The sequence below is a fragment of the Rhodnius prolixus genome, unplaced genomic scaffold (genome assembly GCF_049639745.1).
Source record: "Rhodnius prolixus isolate KJV_2025 unplaced genomic scaffold, Rpr scaffold_3, whole genome shotgun sequence".
Classification (NCBI taxonomy): domain Eukaryota; kingdom Metazoa; phylum Arthropoda; class Insecta; order Hemiptera; family Reduviidae; genus Rhodnius; species Rhodnius prolixus.
In genome coordinates this window covers 14,564,590-14,583,571 of record NW_027411603.1, presented here as the reverse complement: position 1 = coordinate 14,583,571, position 18,982 = coordinate 14,564,590, and the positions used below count along the sequence as shown (strand labels likewise).

The window sequence follows — 18,982 nt, the reverse complement described above, 5'->3', positions numbered from 1 at the left end:
CATACGTTGAGAGAGGAATTAAAATTAATCTAAACACATTTCTTTTAATAATAATTTATTGTACCTTAAATGATAGTCATTATAATAGCAAATTATCGTCAGTTTGTTAAATAATCAAGAGGTAAACTAATTATTGAAATCACTTTTATTAATCTAAACATCAAATTACACCCTGATCACCGATCTGTTTTAACGATGGAACAAACAACAAACCACTAAACTAAAAAAAAGGTTAAATTAAATATTAACCGAGCCGAAAAATACCGATAATAGCCGACTACATTCGGGTAGATGTACACAGTTGAAACAGATATCGGAAGGTAACAGGCGGCCAAGGCACCTTGGGTTCTAACCCATGTAAGATCTTTGTGTTAGTGACCAATTTTCTTTGTATTAGTTCACTCACACAAAGATTTTACATGGGTCAGAACCCATGCTGCCTTAGCGGGCTGTTACCTTCCACAATCTGTTTCAACTGCAACTACCCGAATGTAGTCGGCAATCATCGATATTCTTCGGCTTTGTTAATATTTTATTTAACCTTCTGCTTTAGTAGCTTAACTTGTATAAGGCGACGAGGGTGAAACGCGTTCAATGTTTTTTAAAAAAGAGACTACCACTAGTTGCATTAGATTACTCAGTGCACAACTCCCAATTAAATATTTATTAATATTTTATCATAATATTATTCCGATTACTTTATTAACTATAATTAGAACCCAGATAAAGCTTTCAACATTTTACTTATTACGCTAAAAGAAAAACTGCTGATTATACAGTTATATGCACGTAAGTTTTTCTAGTAGTTTCTTCTCTAAAGTATGTTTTCAAATATCGAGAGAGCTACAACAGGATTATTAGATTAACTAATTTCTGCACTTTTAAGTGACTGACTTGAGAGAATAAGAGATAAATTAGAGTGTACTAATTAAAATTTTCTTAAGCCTTAATACAAGTTACTCTTATTTTAGCTCACTGCCTAAGCAAAGTATTGTAATCATACCGAATTTTCTTTGCCGGCAATATCCTCCATAAAATGGTTTTTTGACAATGGTCTGTGAATGTTTATGGTTTGAACAAAATATCTAAAAAAAAACTACTACATGCAGGAAGATGAAACTTAATATCCTTAAAATTGAATGAATTCTACAATTGTACATAATAATTAAGACTTTCTTGACTTGAATCAATAAATAAGTTTGTTTTTCAGTTCTAAAAATCACGAAAGAATTGTATGCTTTTTATAAGAATTACTATATTTTAAGCCAATCGAGAAAGTATGCAACCAAATACAAACTTATAGAACTTTAACATTATAATGTTAGTATGTAAAAGTTTTTTGGAGCGCTCGTATTCTTTGCATTGAAAGTTGAAGATTTAATTTGCAAAATAATGCAAAAACACGAATTTTAAATTCACAAACAATTTATTGAACGTCCATTGATGATTAACATTATTAAAATTATTAATGGGATGGGTGGGCTTGATGTTCACTACACAACTTCTCAAATCTCGGAATAAAATTAGATATGGCTACCCCATTTCTTGTACAACGTTAATTTTCGAGCGATATTTGCTTTTTATTAACGCGACCGCCGAAAACCCAGCTTCGCACAAATAGGATGTTGCAAATGGAGTTAATATTCGTAGAGCTTTACCACTAAGCAGTGGATTTTCCTTTTTTACTGATATCCAAAAATCAGAAAGTTCCATGCTACCAAATTGCTTAATTGAATATTTCGCGGCGCCCTTATGACGGCACCGCGGCGCTCCGGGAAGCCGCGGCGCACACTTTGGGAATCACTGATATAACCAAACTAAGTACAGGAATCCCATCTACGTATATAACAGTTATAACTTTAAAAACAACAGCAGTCATTTAATTTCTAATTGCTTATACTTCATTTGTTATTTCAAATGAAGTGATTGAATCTGGCTATTTCATGACTAAAAAAACACTTCAAATGATACTACAATTCCAACTTGCCCACTTTTTTATTTTAGAAGCAGGATTTAGAGTACTGGATCCGATCACGAAGAGGCTGCCTTCCAAACATTCCTTAAGAAAACTGTAATTCTGCCAGGAAAATATTTCTTCATCTGATAAAAGTTTGTTGTTAGTATGTTTAAGTATAATTTGTTTATTTGTTCTCTTATACAAATATACAGTTAGCTAATCACAATTTAAATTTAAAAAAATAATATTATTTGGAACAATTACTTTCGTCTATAGATAAAACATAATTAATTCTTAAGATCATTAAATAGTTAAAAAATATAATTTAAAAAACATTTACAGAGCAACAAGTAATATACTAAATATAATCATGGATTCCTCCTGAAATTGATCAGAAATTGTACATTTAATATAAATTGCAAAAGTTCCAATGATATTTGGAATTAATATATTATTTATTACAAGAATTTATTTGCAAGAGACCAATATAACTGGTTTGACTAAGTAGAACTATGTATATATTTCTTTTTAACATCGTATGAAGTGCAATCGAATAGAAAGAGACAGACTCCAATATTTTTGATTATGTAGAGTATATAATTCGTTACTTTTTACTATTCTATTCTATTTAAACAGCATATCATGTGTTCGCTCATTAATCTTGACTAACCAATTCTTGTCTTAAGAAACATTCCTACCCTAAGAAGCACATTACTCTCAACCTGGTATTTTAAGAGGCATTTCTTGCACAAGAGCGATATTGCTTCAAGATATTGTTGAATTATTTGGAAATCCTTACAGAATACTCAGGAGCAATCCCATATCCGCCTTTTCTTCACCAGCTCAGGATTGGATCAGTCTAAAGAAGAAAGCAAAAGTTTAATGATTTTTAACGATATTCTTAAGGCAAGATAATAGTGAAAATAGAGAGAAAGAAAAGAAGAAAACTGTTTAACATTTCTTGAAAATTAGTAAATTTTTTTACCGAATATGTGCTTACAATAATTGTTTTTCTGAAGTAAAATATGGCAATGAAGTCTTGCAAAGGTGTTTATGTCAGTAAAAAGTAGGTTTTAAAATCTTTAGCATACAAAACATTAGTAAGAAGGCAAGTAAGTAATAATGAAAGTACATTAGTTAAGGGTAAAGAGTAATGTCTCTCAACTAGTTCTGAATAAAATGAAATTTTGCATAATGTTTTGAAAACCTATAGAAGTTTATATATATAGAATTGAGGATTTTGATAATTAATATTTGAACCTATAAAAATTAATGATAATAAGAATCTGAACCTATAAATGAGTGTGGAGAGATACTACACTAATTTCCCAAAGAGAGCTGCATTCCATTGAAAAATATAAAACGAAAGCCATATCTTTTCAGCTGATGAAACTTGGGCTCACTAATTATTTATTTAGTGAATTCTTTTTTACTACGCACATTTTTATTTTCAAAATTAAAAGTAAAAACAAACAAACTAAACAATAACCTTGTGCCTGGAAGCTTGTGAACGATGCAGTAAAACAATGTGTTTTACTTATCCTTTTAAATTCTTTCTACACCTTATAATTTCAAATAGGTTTTAATTAAATTATTGCCTGTAATAGATACATTATTATTTTTAAGCAAACTAAAATGATAAAAAGTGGGCAGCTCTCTTTCTTTTAGCCTTCAAATTGATTAAATATCACAATACTGTAATTAAATAGCATTTTAAAAAGCCTATATTAAGGAATGACAATTAATTTGTTTTTAAATGTACCTACATATATGTTAAATATTTAAATAAAATTAACAATAACCAAGAAAATGAATGTAAACAAAAAAGAGCTCCTACGCTGGTTTGTATCCTATTACAAAACTTGATATTTTGACCCTGTTTTAATGTTGTTTTAGCTTTTTTCAGTTTGCAGAGCGCTCAGGTGGCGACTATTGGAAACATAAATAAAACAATAATTTTTTTATTTAGTCTATATTTGGATGGTATATTGTGCAAAATCTGTTATTTGAGGACACGATTTTATTATTTTTTGTGTATTTTTTTATTTTTATTTTAACTATTAAGTTGGATAATAGCAAATTAACATTATTCCAGGGTAATTCATCAGGTGCATATTATGCTTTGAAAGCATCTGCAATCCATAATTATGTTAATGTAATATGCTATGTAAAACATAATTAAAATATTTTCTTATTATTTTTTATTGACTAGGTAGACAGGTTGATGTAGGGAATAAAGAAAGCAAAATACCGCTTCACCTGAGGGATCTTTGGATTTTAACACAAATTTCTCTAGAGAAGTTTTTAGGGAAGTATTACTGCCGTTCCTGAGATTTCAGTTATTTTCTTATTAGTTTCTCGTTCCATGGTTATCCGTGGTTAACATTAGAAGATAACAGAATCGGTACATCAATACAATTAAGTTTTTTAAATACAATTTAAGGCATTTCTTGCACAAGAGCGATATTGCTTCAAGATATTGTTGAATTATTTGGAAATCCTTACAGAATACTCAGGAGCAATCCCATATCCGCCTTTTCTTCACCAGCTCAGGATTGGATCAGTCTAAAGAAGAAAGCAAAGGTGGAGATAACAATATCATATTGGAATGGATTATAGTGGTAAGCATTTTTTTTTAACAATTTTGCAAGACAATAATAAATGTAAGTTAAAATTATCGATAATTTGTTGTAGGTTTAGGTCCAAATTATCGTTTATTGTTTATGTGAAGGCAGAAAAATAGAATAGCAATATAAATTAAAATACTATGAAAAGATATACATGCCACAACTTATGCTACGGCAGTGCAGGTGTATATTCAAATAACGTATCTAGTTAAAATTTATTTAAATACTTTTTCAATGCAGTTTAACTATCTTCTAAAATTATAGATCTGTGAACAAAATAACTATAGTTTATAATTGAGAAAAACAAAGTGTATAAGAGAACAAAATTCCATATCAATACGTGGTTCACAGTGGGAGATATAGAACGGCCATAATTTTACAGAATTTCATGACCCAACAAATTTTCAACCCTTTATAACTTCTAACTTTTTAGATCTGTGCACAAAATAACTATAGTTTATAATTGAGAAAAACAAAGTGTATAAGAGAACAAAATTCCATATCAATACGTGGTTCACAGTGGGAGATATAGAACGGCCATAATTTTACAGAATTTCATGACCCAACAAATTTTCAACCCTTTATATCTTCTACCTTTTTAGATCTGTGCACAAAATAACAATAGTTTATAATTGAGAAAAACAAAATGTACAAGAGAACAAAATTCCATATCAATACGTGGTTCAAAGTGGGAGATATAGAACGGCCATAATTTTACAGAATTTCATGACCCAAAAAATTTTCAACCCTTTATAACTTCTAACTTTTTAGATCTGCGCACAAAATAACTATAGTTTCTTATTGAGAAAAACAAAATGTACAAGAGAACAAAATTCCATACCAATACGTGGTTCACAGTGGGAGATATAGAACGGCCATATATTTACAGAATTTCATGACCCAAAAAATATTCAACCCTTTATATCTTCTACCTTTTTAAATCTGTGCACAAAATAACGATAGTTTATAATTGAGAAAAACAAAGTGTACAAGACAACAAAATTCCATATCAATACGTGGTTCACAGTGGGAGATATAGAACGGCCATAATTTTACAGAATTTCATGACCCAAAAAAATTTCAACCCTTCATATCTTCTACCTTTTTATATCTGTGCACAAAATAACTATAGTTTATAAGTGAGAAAAACAAAGTGTATAAGAGAACAAAATTCCATATCAATACGTGGTTCACAGTGGGAGATATAGAACGGCCATAATTTTACAGAATTTCATGACCCAACAAATTTTCAACCCTTTATATCTTCTACCTTTTTAGATCTGTGCACAAAATAACAATAGTTTATAATTGAGAAAAACAAAGTGTATAAGAGAACAAAATTCCATATCAATACGTGGTTCACAGTGGGAGATATAGAACGGCCATAATTTTACAGAATTTCATGACCCAAAAAATTTTCAACCCTTTATAACTTCTAACTTTTTAGACCTGTGCACAAAATAACTGTAGTTTATAATTGAGAAAAACAAAGTGTATAAGAGAACAAAATTCCATATCAATACGTGGTTCACAGTGGGAGATATAGAACGGCCATAATTTTACAGAATTTCATGACCCAAAAAAATTTCAACCCTTTATATCTTCTACCTTTTTATATCTGTGCACAAAATAACTATAGTTTATAAGTGAGAAAAACAAAGTGTATAAGAGAACAAAATTCCATATCAATACATGTTTCACCGTGAGAGATATAGAACGGCCACAATTTTACAGAATTTCATGACCCAAAAAAATTTCAACCCTTTTTATCTTCTACCTTTTTAGATCTGTGCACAAAATAACTATAGTTTATTATTGAGAAAAACAATATGTACAAGAGAACAAAATTCCATATCAATACATGTTTCACCGTGAGAGATATAGAACGGCCACAATTTTACAGAATTTCATGACCCAAAAAATTTTCAACCCTTTATATCTTCTACCTTTTTAGATCTGTGCACAAAATAACTATAGTTTATAAGTGAGAAAAACAAAATGTACAAGAGAACAAAATTCCATACCAATACGTGGTTCACAGTGGGAGATATCGAACAGCCATAATTTTACAGAATTTCATGACCCAAAAAATTTTCAACCCTTTATATCTTCTACCTTTTTAGATCTGTGCACAAAATAACGATAGTTTATAATTGAGAAAAACAAAGTGTACAAGAGAACAAAATTCCATACCAATACGTGGTTCACAGTGGGAGATATAGAACGGCCATAATTTTACAGAATTTCATGACCCAAAAAATTTTCAACCCTTTATATCTTCTACCTTTTTAGATCTGTGCACAAAATAACGATAGTTTATAATTGAGAAAAACAAAGTGTACAAGAGAACAAAATTCCATACCAATACGTGGTTCACAGTGGGAGATATAGAACGGCCATAATTTTACAGAATTTCAAGACCCAACAAATTTTCAACCCTTTATATCTTCTACCATTTTAGATCTGTGCACAAAATAACTATAGTTTATAATTAAAAAAAACAAAGTGTAGAAGAGAACAAAATTCCATATCAATACGTGGTTCACAGTGGGAGATATAGAACGGCCATAATTTTACAGAATTTCATGACCCAACAAATTTTCAACCCTTTATATCTTCTACCTTTTTTGATCTGTGCACAAAATAACGATAGTTTATAATTGAGAAAAACAAAGTGTATAAGAGAACAAAATTCCATATCAATACGTGGTTCACAGTGGGAGATATAGAACGGCCATAATTTTACAGAATTTCATGACCCAAAAAATTTTCAACCCTTTTTATCTTCTACCTTTTTAGATCTGTGCACAAAATAACTATAGTTTATTCTTGAGAAAAACAATATGTACAAGAGAACAAAATTCCATATCAATACATGTTTCACCGTGAGAGATATAGAACGGCCACAATTTTACAGAATTTCATGACCCAAAAAATTTTCAACCCTTTATATCTTCTACCTTTTTTGATCTGTGCACAAAATAACGATAGTTTATAATTGAGAAAAACAAAGTGTATAAGAGAACAAAATTCCATATCAATACGTGGTTCACAGTGGGAGATATAGAACGGCCATAATTTTACAGAATTTCATGACCCAAAAAAATTTCAACCCTTTATATCTTCTACCTTTTTATATCTGTGCACAAAATTACTATAGTTTTTAAGTGAGAATAACCAAGTGTATAAGATTACAAAATTCCATATCAATACGTGGTTCACAGTGGGAGATATAGAACGGCCATAATTTTACAGAATTTCATGACCCAAAAAATTTTCAACCCTTTTTATCTTCTACCTTTTTAGATCTGTGCACAAAATAACTATAGTTTATTATTGAGAAAAACAATATGTACAAGAGAACAAAATTCCATATCAATACATGTTTCACCGTGAGAGATATAGAACGGCCACAATTTTACAGAATTTCATGACCCCAAAAATTTTCAACCCTTTATATCTTCTACCTTTTTAGATCTGTGCACAAAATAACTATAGTTTATAAGTGAGAAAAACAAAATGTACAAGAGAACAAAATTCCATACCAATACGTGGTTCACAGTGGGAGATATCGAACGGCCATAATTTTACAGAATTTCATGACCCAAAAAATTTTCAACCCTTTTTATCTTCTACCTTTTTAGATCTGTGCACAAAATAACTATAGTTTATTATTGAGAAAAACAATATGTACAAGAGAACAAAATTCCACATCAATACATGTTTCACCGTGAGAGATATAGAACGGCCACAATTTTACAGAATTTCATGACCCAAAAAATTTTCAACCCTTTATATCTTCTACCTTTTTAGATCTGTGCACAAAATAACTATAGTTTCTAAGTGAGAAAAACAAAATGTACAAGAGAACAAAATTCCATACCAATACGTGGTTCACAGTGGGAGATATCGAACGGCCATAATTTTACAGAATTTCATGACCCAAAAAATTTTCAACCCTTTATATCTTCTACCTTTTTAGATCTGTGCACAAAATAACGATAGTTTATAATTGAGAAAAACAAAGTGTACAAGAGAACAAAATTCCATACCAATACGTGGTTCACAGTGGGAGATATAGAACGGCCATAATTTTACAGAATTTCATGACCCAAAAAATTTTCAACCCTTTATATCTTCTACCTTTTTAGATCTGTGCACAAAATAACGATAGTTTATAATTGAGAAAAACAATGTGTATAAGAGAACAAAATTCCATACCAATACGTGGTTCACAGTGGGAGATATAGAACGGCCATAATTTTACAGAATTTCATGACCCAACAAATTTTCAACCCTTTATATCTTCTACCATTTTAGATCTGTGCACAAAATAACTATAGTTTATAATTGAGAAAAACAAAGTGTAGAAGAGAACAAAATTCCATACCAATACGTGGTTCACAGTGGGAGATATAGAACGGCCATAATTTTACAGAATTTCATGACCCAAAAAATTTTCAACCCTTTATATCTTCTACCTTTTAGATCTGTGCACAAAATAACGATAGTTTATAATTGAGAAAAACAAAGTGTACAAGAGAACAAAATTCCATACCAATACGTGGTTCACAGTGGGAGATATAGAACGGCCATAATTTTACAGAATTTCATGACCCAAAAAATTTTCAACCCTTTATATCTTCTACCTTTTTAGATCTGTGCACAAAATAACGATAGTTTATAATTGAGAAAAACAAAGTGTACAAGAGAACAAAATTCCATACCAATACGTGGTTCACAGTGGGAGATATAGAACGGCTTTAATTTTACAGAATTTCAAGACCCAACAAATTTTCAACCCTTTATATCTTCTACCATTTTAGATCTGTGCACAAAATAACTATAGTTTATAATTAAAAAAAACAAAGTGTAGAAGAGAACAAAATTCCATATCAATACGTGGTTCACAGTGGGAGATATAGAACGGCCATAATTTTACAGAATTTCATGACCCAAAAAATTTTCAACCCTTTATATCTTCTACCTTTTTAGATCTGTGCACAAAATAACTATAGTTTATTATTGAGAAAAACAATATGTACAAGAGAACAAAATTCCATATCAATACATGTTTCACCGTGAGAGATATAGAACGGCCACAATTTTACAGAATTTCATGACCCCAAAAATTTTCAACCCTTTATATCTTCTACCTTTTTAGATCTGTGCACAAAATAACTATAGTTTATAAGTGAGAAAAACAAAATGTACAAGAGAACAAAATTCCATACCAATACGTGGTTCACAGTGGGAGATATCGAACGGCCATAATTTTACAGAATTTCATGACCCAAAAAATTTTCAACCCTTTTTATCTTCTACCTTTTTAGATCTGTGCACAAAATAACTATAGTTTCTAAGTGAGAAAAACAAAATGTACAAGAGAACAAAATTCCATACCAATACGTGGTTCACAGTGGGAGATATCGAACGGCCATAATTTTACAGAATTTCATGACCCAAAAAATTTTCAACCCTTTATATCTTCTACCTTTTTAGATCTGTGCACAAAATAACGATAGTTTATAATTGAGAAAAACAAAGTGTACAAGAGAACAAAATTCCATACCAATACGTGGTTCACAGTGGGAGATATAGAACGGCCATAATTTTACAGAATTTCATGACCCAAAAAATTTTCAACCCTTTATATCTTCTACCTTTTTAGATCTGTGCACAAAATAACGATAGTTTATAATTGAGAAAAACAAAGTGTATAAGAGAACAAAATTCCATACCAATACGTGGTTCACAGTGGGAGATATAGAACGGCCATAATTTTACAGAATTTCATGACCCAACAAATTTTCAACCCTTTATATCTTCTACCATTTTAGATCTGTGCACAAAATAACTATAGTTTATAATTGAGAAAAACAAAGTGTAGAAGAGAACAAAATTCCATACCAATACGTGGTTCACAGTGGGAGATATAGAACGGCCATAATTTTACAGAATTTCATGACCCAACAAATTTTCAACCCTTTATATCTTCTACCTTTTTTGATCTGTGCACAAAATAACGATAGTTTATAATTGAGAAAAACAAAGTGTATAAGAGAACAAAATTCCATATCAATACGTGGTTCACAGTGGGAGATATAGAACGGCCATAATTTTACAGAATTTCATGACCCAAAAAATTTTCAACCCTTTTTATCTTCTACCTTTTTAGATCTGTGCACAAAATAACTATAGTTTATTATTGAGAAAAACAATATGTACAAGAGAACAAAATTCCATATCAATACATGTTTCACCGTGAGAGATATAGAACGGCCACAATTTTACAGAATTTCATGACCCAAAAAATTTTCAACCCTTTATATCTTCTACCTTTTTAGATCTGTGCACAAAATAACTATAGTTTATAAGTGAGAAAAACAAAATGTACAAGAGAACAAAATTCCATACCAATATGTGGTTCACAGTGGGAGATATCGAACGGCCATAATTTTACAGAATTTCATGACCCAAAAAATTTTCAACCCTTTTTATCTTCTACCTTTTTAGATCTGTGCACAAAATAACTATAGTTTATTATTGAGAAAAAAACAATATGTACAAGAGAACAAAATTCCATATCAATACATGTTTCACCGTGAGAGATATAGAACGGCCACAATTTTACAGAATTTCATGACCCAAAAAATTTTCAACCCTTTATATCTTCTACCTTTTTAGATCTGTGCACAAAATAACTATAGTTTATAAGTGAGAAAAACAAAATGTACAAGAGAACAAAATTCCATACCAATACGTGGTTCACAGTGGGAGATATCGAACAGCCATAATTTTACAGAATTTCATGACCCAACAAATTTTCCACCTTTTATATCTTCTACCATTTTAGATCTGTGCACAAAATAACTATAGTTTATAATTGAGAAAAACAAAGTGTAGAAGAGAACAAAATTCCATATGAATACGTGGTTCACAGTGGGAGATATAGAACGGCCATAATTTTACAGAATTTCATGACCCAAAAAATTTTCAACCCTTTATATCTTCTACCTTTTTAGATCTGTGCACAAAATAACGATAGTTTATAATTGAGAAAAACAAAGTGTACAAGAGAACAAAATTCCATACCAATACGTGGTTCATAGTGGGAGATATAGAACGGCCATAATTTTACAGAATTTCATGACCCAAAAAATTGTCAACCCTTTATATCTTCTACCTTTTTAGATCTGTGCACAAAATAACTATAGTTTATAATTGAGAAAAACAAAGTGTATAAGAGAACAAAATTCCATATCAATACGTGGTTCACAGTGGGAGATATAGAACGGCCATAATTTTACAGAATTTCATGTCCCAAAAAATTTTCAACCCTTTATATCTTCTACCTTTTTAGATCTGTGCACAAAATAACTATAGTTTATAAGTGAGAAGAACAAAGTGTACAAGAGAACAAAATTCCATACCAATACGTGGTTCACAGTGGGAGATATAGAACGGCCATAATTTTACGGAATTTCATGACCCAACAAATTTTCCACCCTTTATATTTTCTACCATTTTAGATCTGTGCACAAAATAACTATAGTTTATAATTGAGAAAAACAAAGTGTAGAAGAGAACAAAATTCCATATCAATACGTGGTTCACAGTGGGAGATATAGAACGGCCATAATTTTACAGAATTTCATGACCCAACAAATTTTCAACCCTTTATATCTTCTACCTTTTTAGATCTGTGCACAAAATCACTATAGTTTATAATTGAGAAAAACAAAGTGTACAAGAGAACAAAATTCCATACCAATACGTGGTTCACAATAAGAGATATAGAACGGCCATAATTTTACAGAATTTCATGACCCAAAAAATTCTCAACCCTTTATATCTTCTACCTTTTTAGATCTTTGCACAAAATAACGATAGTTTATAATTGTGAAAAACAAAGTGTACAAGAGAACAAAATTCCATACCAATACGTGGTTCACAGTGGGAGATATAGAACGGCCATAATTTTACAGAATTTCATGACCCAAAAAATTTTCAACCCTTTTTATCTTCTACCTTTTTAGATCTGTGCACAAAATAACTATAGTTTATTATTGAGAAAAACAATATGTACAAGAGAACAAAATTCCATATCAATACATGTTTCACCGTGAGAGATATAGAACGGCCACAATTTTACAGAATTTCATGACCCAAAAAATTTTCAACCCTTTATATCTTCTACCTTTTTTGATATGTGCACAAAATAACGATAGTTTATAATTGAGAAAAACAAAGTGTATAAGAGAATAAAATTCCATATCAATACGTGGTTCACAGTGGGAGATATAGAACGGCCATAATTTTACAGAATTTCATGACCCAAAAAAATTTCAACCCTTTATATCTTCTACCTTTTTATATCTGTGCACAAAATAACTATAGTTTATAATTGAGAAAAACAAAGTGTACAAGAGAACAAAATTCCATACCAATACGTGGTTCACAGCGGGAGATATAGAACGGCCATAATTTTACAGAATTTCATGACCCAACAAATTTTCAACCCTTTATATCTTCTACCATTTTAGATCTGTGCACAAAATAACTATAGTTTATAATTGAGAAAAACAAAGTGTATAAGAGAACAAAATTCCATATCAATACGTGGTTCACAGTGGGAGATATAGAACGGCCATAATTTTACAGAATTTCATGACCCAAAAAATTTTCAACCCTTTTTATCTTCTACCTTTTTAGATCTGTGCACAAAATAACTATAGTTTATTATTGAGAAAAACAATATGTACAAGAGAACAAAATTCCATATCAATACATGTTTCACCGTGAGAGATATAGAACGGCCACAATTTTACAGAATTTCATGACCCAAAAAATTTTCAACCCTTTATATCTTCTACCTTTTTAGATCTGTGCACAAAATAACTATAGTTTATAAGTGAGAAAAACAAAATGTACAAGAGAACAAAATTCCATACCAATATGTGGTTCACAGTGGGAGATATCGAACGGCCATAATTTTACAGAATTTCATGACCCAAAAAATTTTCAACCCTTTATATCATCTACCTTTTTAGATCTGTGCACAAAATAACGATAGTTTATATTTGAGAAAAACAAAGTGTACAAGAGAACAAAATTCCATACCAATACGTGGTTCACAGTGGGAGATATAGAACGGCTATAATTTTACAGAATTTCATGACCCAAAAAATTTTCAACCCTTTATATCTTCTACCTTTTTAGATCTGTGCACAAAATAACAATAGTTTATAATTGAGAAATACAAAGTGTACAAGAGAATAAAATTCCATACCAATACGTGGTTCACAGTGGGAGATATAGAACGGCCATAATTTTACAGAATTTCATGACCCAACAAATTTTCCACCATTTATGTCTTCTACCATTTTAGATCTGTGCACAAAATAACTATAGTTTATAATTGAGAAAAACAAAGTGTAGAAGAGAACAAAATTCCATATGAATACGTGGTTCACAGTGGGAGATATAGAACGGCCATAATTTTACAGAATTTCATGACCCAACAAATATTCAACCCTTTTATATCTTCTACCTTTTTAGAGTTGTGCACAAATTACCTATAGTTTATAAGTGAGAAAAACAAAAATGTACAAGAGAACAAAATTCTATACTAATATGTGGTTCACAGTGGGAGATATCGAACGGCCATAATTTTACAAAATTTCATGACCCAAAAAATTTTCAAAACTTTATATCTTCTACCTTTTTAGTTCTGTGCACAAAATAACGATAGTTTATAATTGAGAAAAACAAAGTGTATAAGAGAACAAAATTCCATATCAATACGTGGTTCACAGTGGGAGATATCGAACGGCCATAATTTTACAGAATTTCATGACCCAAAAAATTTTCAACCCTTTTTATCTTCTACCTTTTTAGATCTGTGCACAAAATAACTATAGTTTATTATTGAGAAAAACAATATGTACAAGAGAACAAAATTCCATAACAATACATGTTTCACCGTGAGAGATATAGAACAGCCACAATTTTACAGAATTTCATGACCCAAAAAATTTTCAACCCTTTATATCTTCTACCTTTTTAGATCTGCGCACAAAATAATTATAGTTTATAAGTGAGAAAAACAAAATGTACAAGAGAACAAAATTCCATACCAATACGTGGTTCACAGTGGGAGATATAGAACGGCCATAATTTTACAGAATTTCATGACCCAAAAAATTTTCAACCCTTTATATCTTCTACCTTTTTAGATCTCTGCACAAAATAACGATAGTTTATAATTGAGAAAAACAAAGTGTAGAAGAGAACAAAATTCCATACCAATACGTGGTTCACAGTGGGAGATATAGAACGGCCATAATTTTACAGAATTTCATGACCCAACAAATTTTCAACCCTTTAGATCTTCTACCTTTTTTGATCTGTGCACAAAATAACGATAGTTTATAATTGAGAAAAACAAAGTGTATAAGAGAACAAAATTCCATATCAATACGTGGTTCACAGTGGGAGATATAGAACGGCCATAATTTTACAGAATTTCATGACCCAAAAAATTTTCAACCCTTTTTATCTTCTACCTTTTTAGATCTGTGCACAAAATTACTATAGTTTATTATTGAGAAAAACAATATGTACAGGAGAACAAAATTCCATATCAATACATGTTTCACCGTGAGAGATATAGAACGGCCACAATTTTACAGAATTTCATGACCCAAAAAATTTTCAACCTTTTATATCTTCTACCTTCTTAGATCTGTGCACAAAATAACTATAGTTTATAAGTGAGAAAAACAAAATGTACAAGAGAACAAAATTCCATACCAATACGTGGTTCACAGTGGGAGATATTGAACGGCCATAATTTTACAGAATTTCATGACCCAACAAATTTTCAACCCTTTTATATCTTCTACCTTTTTAGATTTGTGCACAAATTACCTATAGTTTATAAGTGAGAAAAACAAAATGTACAAGAGAACAAAATTCCATAACAATATGTGGTTCACAGTGGGAGATATCGAACGGCCATAATTTTACAGAATTTCATGACCCAAAAAATTTTCAACCCTTTATATCTTCTACCTTTTTAGATCTGTGCACAAAATAACGATAGTTTATAATTGAGAAAAACAAAGTGTACAAGAGAACAAAATTCCATACCAATACGTGGTTCACAGTGGGAGATATAGAACGGCCATAATTTTACAGAATTTCATGACCCAAAAAATTTTCAACCCTTTATATCTTCTACCTTTTTAGATCTGTGCACAAAATAACGATAGTTTATAATTGAGAAAAACAAAGTGTACAAGAGAACAAAATTCCATACCAATACGTGGTTCACAGTGGGAGATATAGAACGGCCATAATTTTACAGAATTTCATGACCCAAAAAATTGTCAACCCTTTATATCTTCTACCTTTTTAGATCTGTGCACAAAATAACTATAGTTTATAATTGAGAAAAACAAAGTGCATAAGAGAACAAAATTCCATATCAATACGTGGTTCACAGTGGGAGATATAGAACGGCCATAATTTTACAGAATTTCATGACCCAACAAATTTTCAACCCTTTATATCTTCTACCTTTTTAGATCTGTGCACAAAATAACTATAGTTTATAAGTGAGAAGAACAAAGTGTACAAGAGAACAAAATTCCATACCAATACGTGGTTCACAGTGGGAGATATAGAACGGCCATAATTTTACAGAATTTCATGACCCAACAAATTTTCCACCCTTTATATCTTCTACCATTTTAGATCTGTGCACAAAATAACTATAGTTTATAATTGAGAAAAACAAAGAGTAGAAGAGAACAAAATTCCATATGAATACGTGGTTCACAGTGGGAGATATAGAACGGCCATAATTTTACAGAATTTCAAGACCCAAAAAATTTTCAACCCTTTATATCTTCTACCTTTTTAGATCTGTGCACAAAATAACGATAGTTTATAATTGAGAAAAACAAAGTGTACAAGAGAACAAAATTCCATACCAATACGTGGTTCATAGTGGGAGATATAGAACGGCCATAATTTTACAGAATTTCATGACCCAAAAAATTGTCAACCCTTTATATCTTCTACCTTTTTAGATCTGTGCACAAAATAACTATAGTTTATAATTGAGAAAAACAAAGTGTAGAAGAGAACAAAATTCCATATGAATACGTGGTCCACAGTGGGAGATATAGAACGGCCATAATTTTACAGAATTTCATGACCCAAAAAATTGTCAACCCTTTATATCTTCTACCTTTTTAGATCTGTGCACAAAATAACTATAGTTTATAATTGAGAAAAACAAAGTGTATAAGAGAACAAAATTCCATATCAATACGTGGTTCACAGTGGGAGATATAGAACGGCCATAATTTTACAGAATTTCATGACCCAACAAATTTTCAACCCTTTATATCTTCTACCATTTTAGATCTGTGCACAAAATAACTATAGTTTATAATTGAGAAAAACAATGTGTAGAAGTGAACAAAATTCCATATCAATACGTGGTTCACAGTGGGAGATATAGAACGGCCATAATTTTACAGAATTTCATGACCCAACAAATTTTCAACCCTTTATATCTTCTACCTTTTTTGATCTGTGCACAAAATAACGATAGTTTATAATTGAGAAAAACAAAGTGTATAAGAGAACAAAATTCCATATCAATACGTGGTTCACAGTGGGAGATATAGAACGGCCATAATTTTACAGAATTTCATGACCCAAAAAATTTTCAACCCTTTATATCTTCTACCTTTTTAGATCTGTGCACAAAATAACTATAGTTTATAATTGAGAAAAACAAAGTGTACAAGAGAACAAAATTCCATATCAATACATGTTTCACCGTGAGAGATATAGAACGGCCACAATTTTACAGAATTTCATGACCCAAAAAATTTTCAACCCTTTATATCTTCTACCTTTTTAGATCTGTGCACAAAATAACTATAGTTTATAAGTGAGAAAAACAAAATGTACAAGAGAACAAAATTCCATACCAATACGTGGTTCACAGTGGGAGATATTGAACGGCCATAATTTTACAGAATTTCATGACCCAAAAAATTTTCAACCCTTTTATATCTTCTACCTTTTTAGATTTGTGCACAAATTACCTATAGTTTATAAGTGAGAAAAACAAAATGTACAAGAGAACAAAATTCCATACCAATATGTGGTTCACAGTGGGAGATATCGAACGGCCATAATTTTACAGAATTTCATGACCCAAAAAATTTTCAACCCTTTATATCTTCTACCTTTTTAGATCTGTGCACAAAATAACGATAGTTTATAATTGAGAAAAACAAAGTGTACAAGAGAACAAAATTCCATACCAATACGTGGTTCACAGTGGGAGATATAGAACGGCCATAATTTTACAGAATTTCATGACCCAAAAAATTGTCAACCCTTTATATCTTCTACCTTTTTAGATCTGTGCACAAAATAACTATAGTTTATAATTGAGAAAAACAAAGTGCATAAGAGAACAAAATTCCATATCAATACGTGGTTCACAGTGGGAGATATAGAACGGCCATAATTTTACAGAATTTCATGACCCAACAAATTTTCAACCCTTTATATCTTCTACCTTTTTAGATCTGTGCACAAAATAACTATAGTTTATAAGTGAGAAGAACAAAGTGTACAAGAGAACAAAATTCCATACCAATACGTGGTTCACAGTGGGAGATATAGAACGGCCATAATTTTACAGAATTTCATGACCCAACAAATTTTCCACCCTTTATATCTTCTACCTTTTTAGATCTGTGCACAAAATAACTATAGTTTATAATTGAGAAAAACAAAGAGTAGAAGAGAACAAAATTCCATATGAATACGTGGTTCACAGTGGGAGATATAGAACGGCCATAATTTTACAGAATTTCATGACCCAAAAAATTTTCAACCCTTTATATCTTCTACCTTTTTAGATCTGTGCACAAAATAACGATAGTTTATAATTGAGAAAAACAAAGTGTACAAGAGAACAAAATTCCATACCAATACGTGGTTCATAGTGGGAGATATAGAACGGCCATAATTTTACAGAATTTCATGACCCAAAAAATTGTCAACCCTTTATATCTTCTACCTTTTTAGATCTGTGCACAAAATAACTATAGTTTATAATTGAGAAAAACAAAGTGTACAAGAGAACAAAATTCCATATGAATACGTGGTTCACAGTGGGAGATATAGAACGGCCATAATTTTACAGAATTTCATGACCCAAAAAATTTTCAACCCTTTAATATCTTCTACCTTTTTAGATCTGTGCACAAAATAACGATAGTTTATAATTGAGAAAAACAAAGTGTACAAGAGAACAAAATTCCATACCAATACGTGGTTCATAGTGGGAGATATAGAA

At 30.7% G+C, this 18,982-nt stretch overlaps 1 long non-coding RNA gene across 1 annotated transcript in view; it reads left to right on the top strand.

The window, feature by feature from the left end:
- The first annotated feature begins 552 nt into the window (after nt 1-552).
- The window catches only part of LOC141453674 (uncharacterized), a 25,937-nt gene continuing 7,507 nt past the window's right edge, over nt 553-18,982 (top strand). The window contains exons 1-6 of the long non-coding RNA XR_012458117.1: nt 553-789; nt 2,005-2,116; nt 2,759-4,065; nt 4,170-4,361; nt 4,465-4,578; nt 4,652-4,767. This is a non-coding gene — a long non-coding RNA (uncharacterized lncRNA). The remainder of the gene's footprint in view (nt 790-2,004; nt 2,117-2,758; nt 4,066-4,169; nt 4,362-4,464; nt 4,579-4,651; nt 4,768-18,982) is intronic.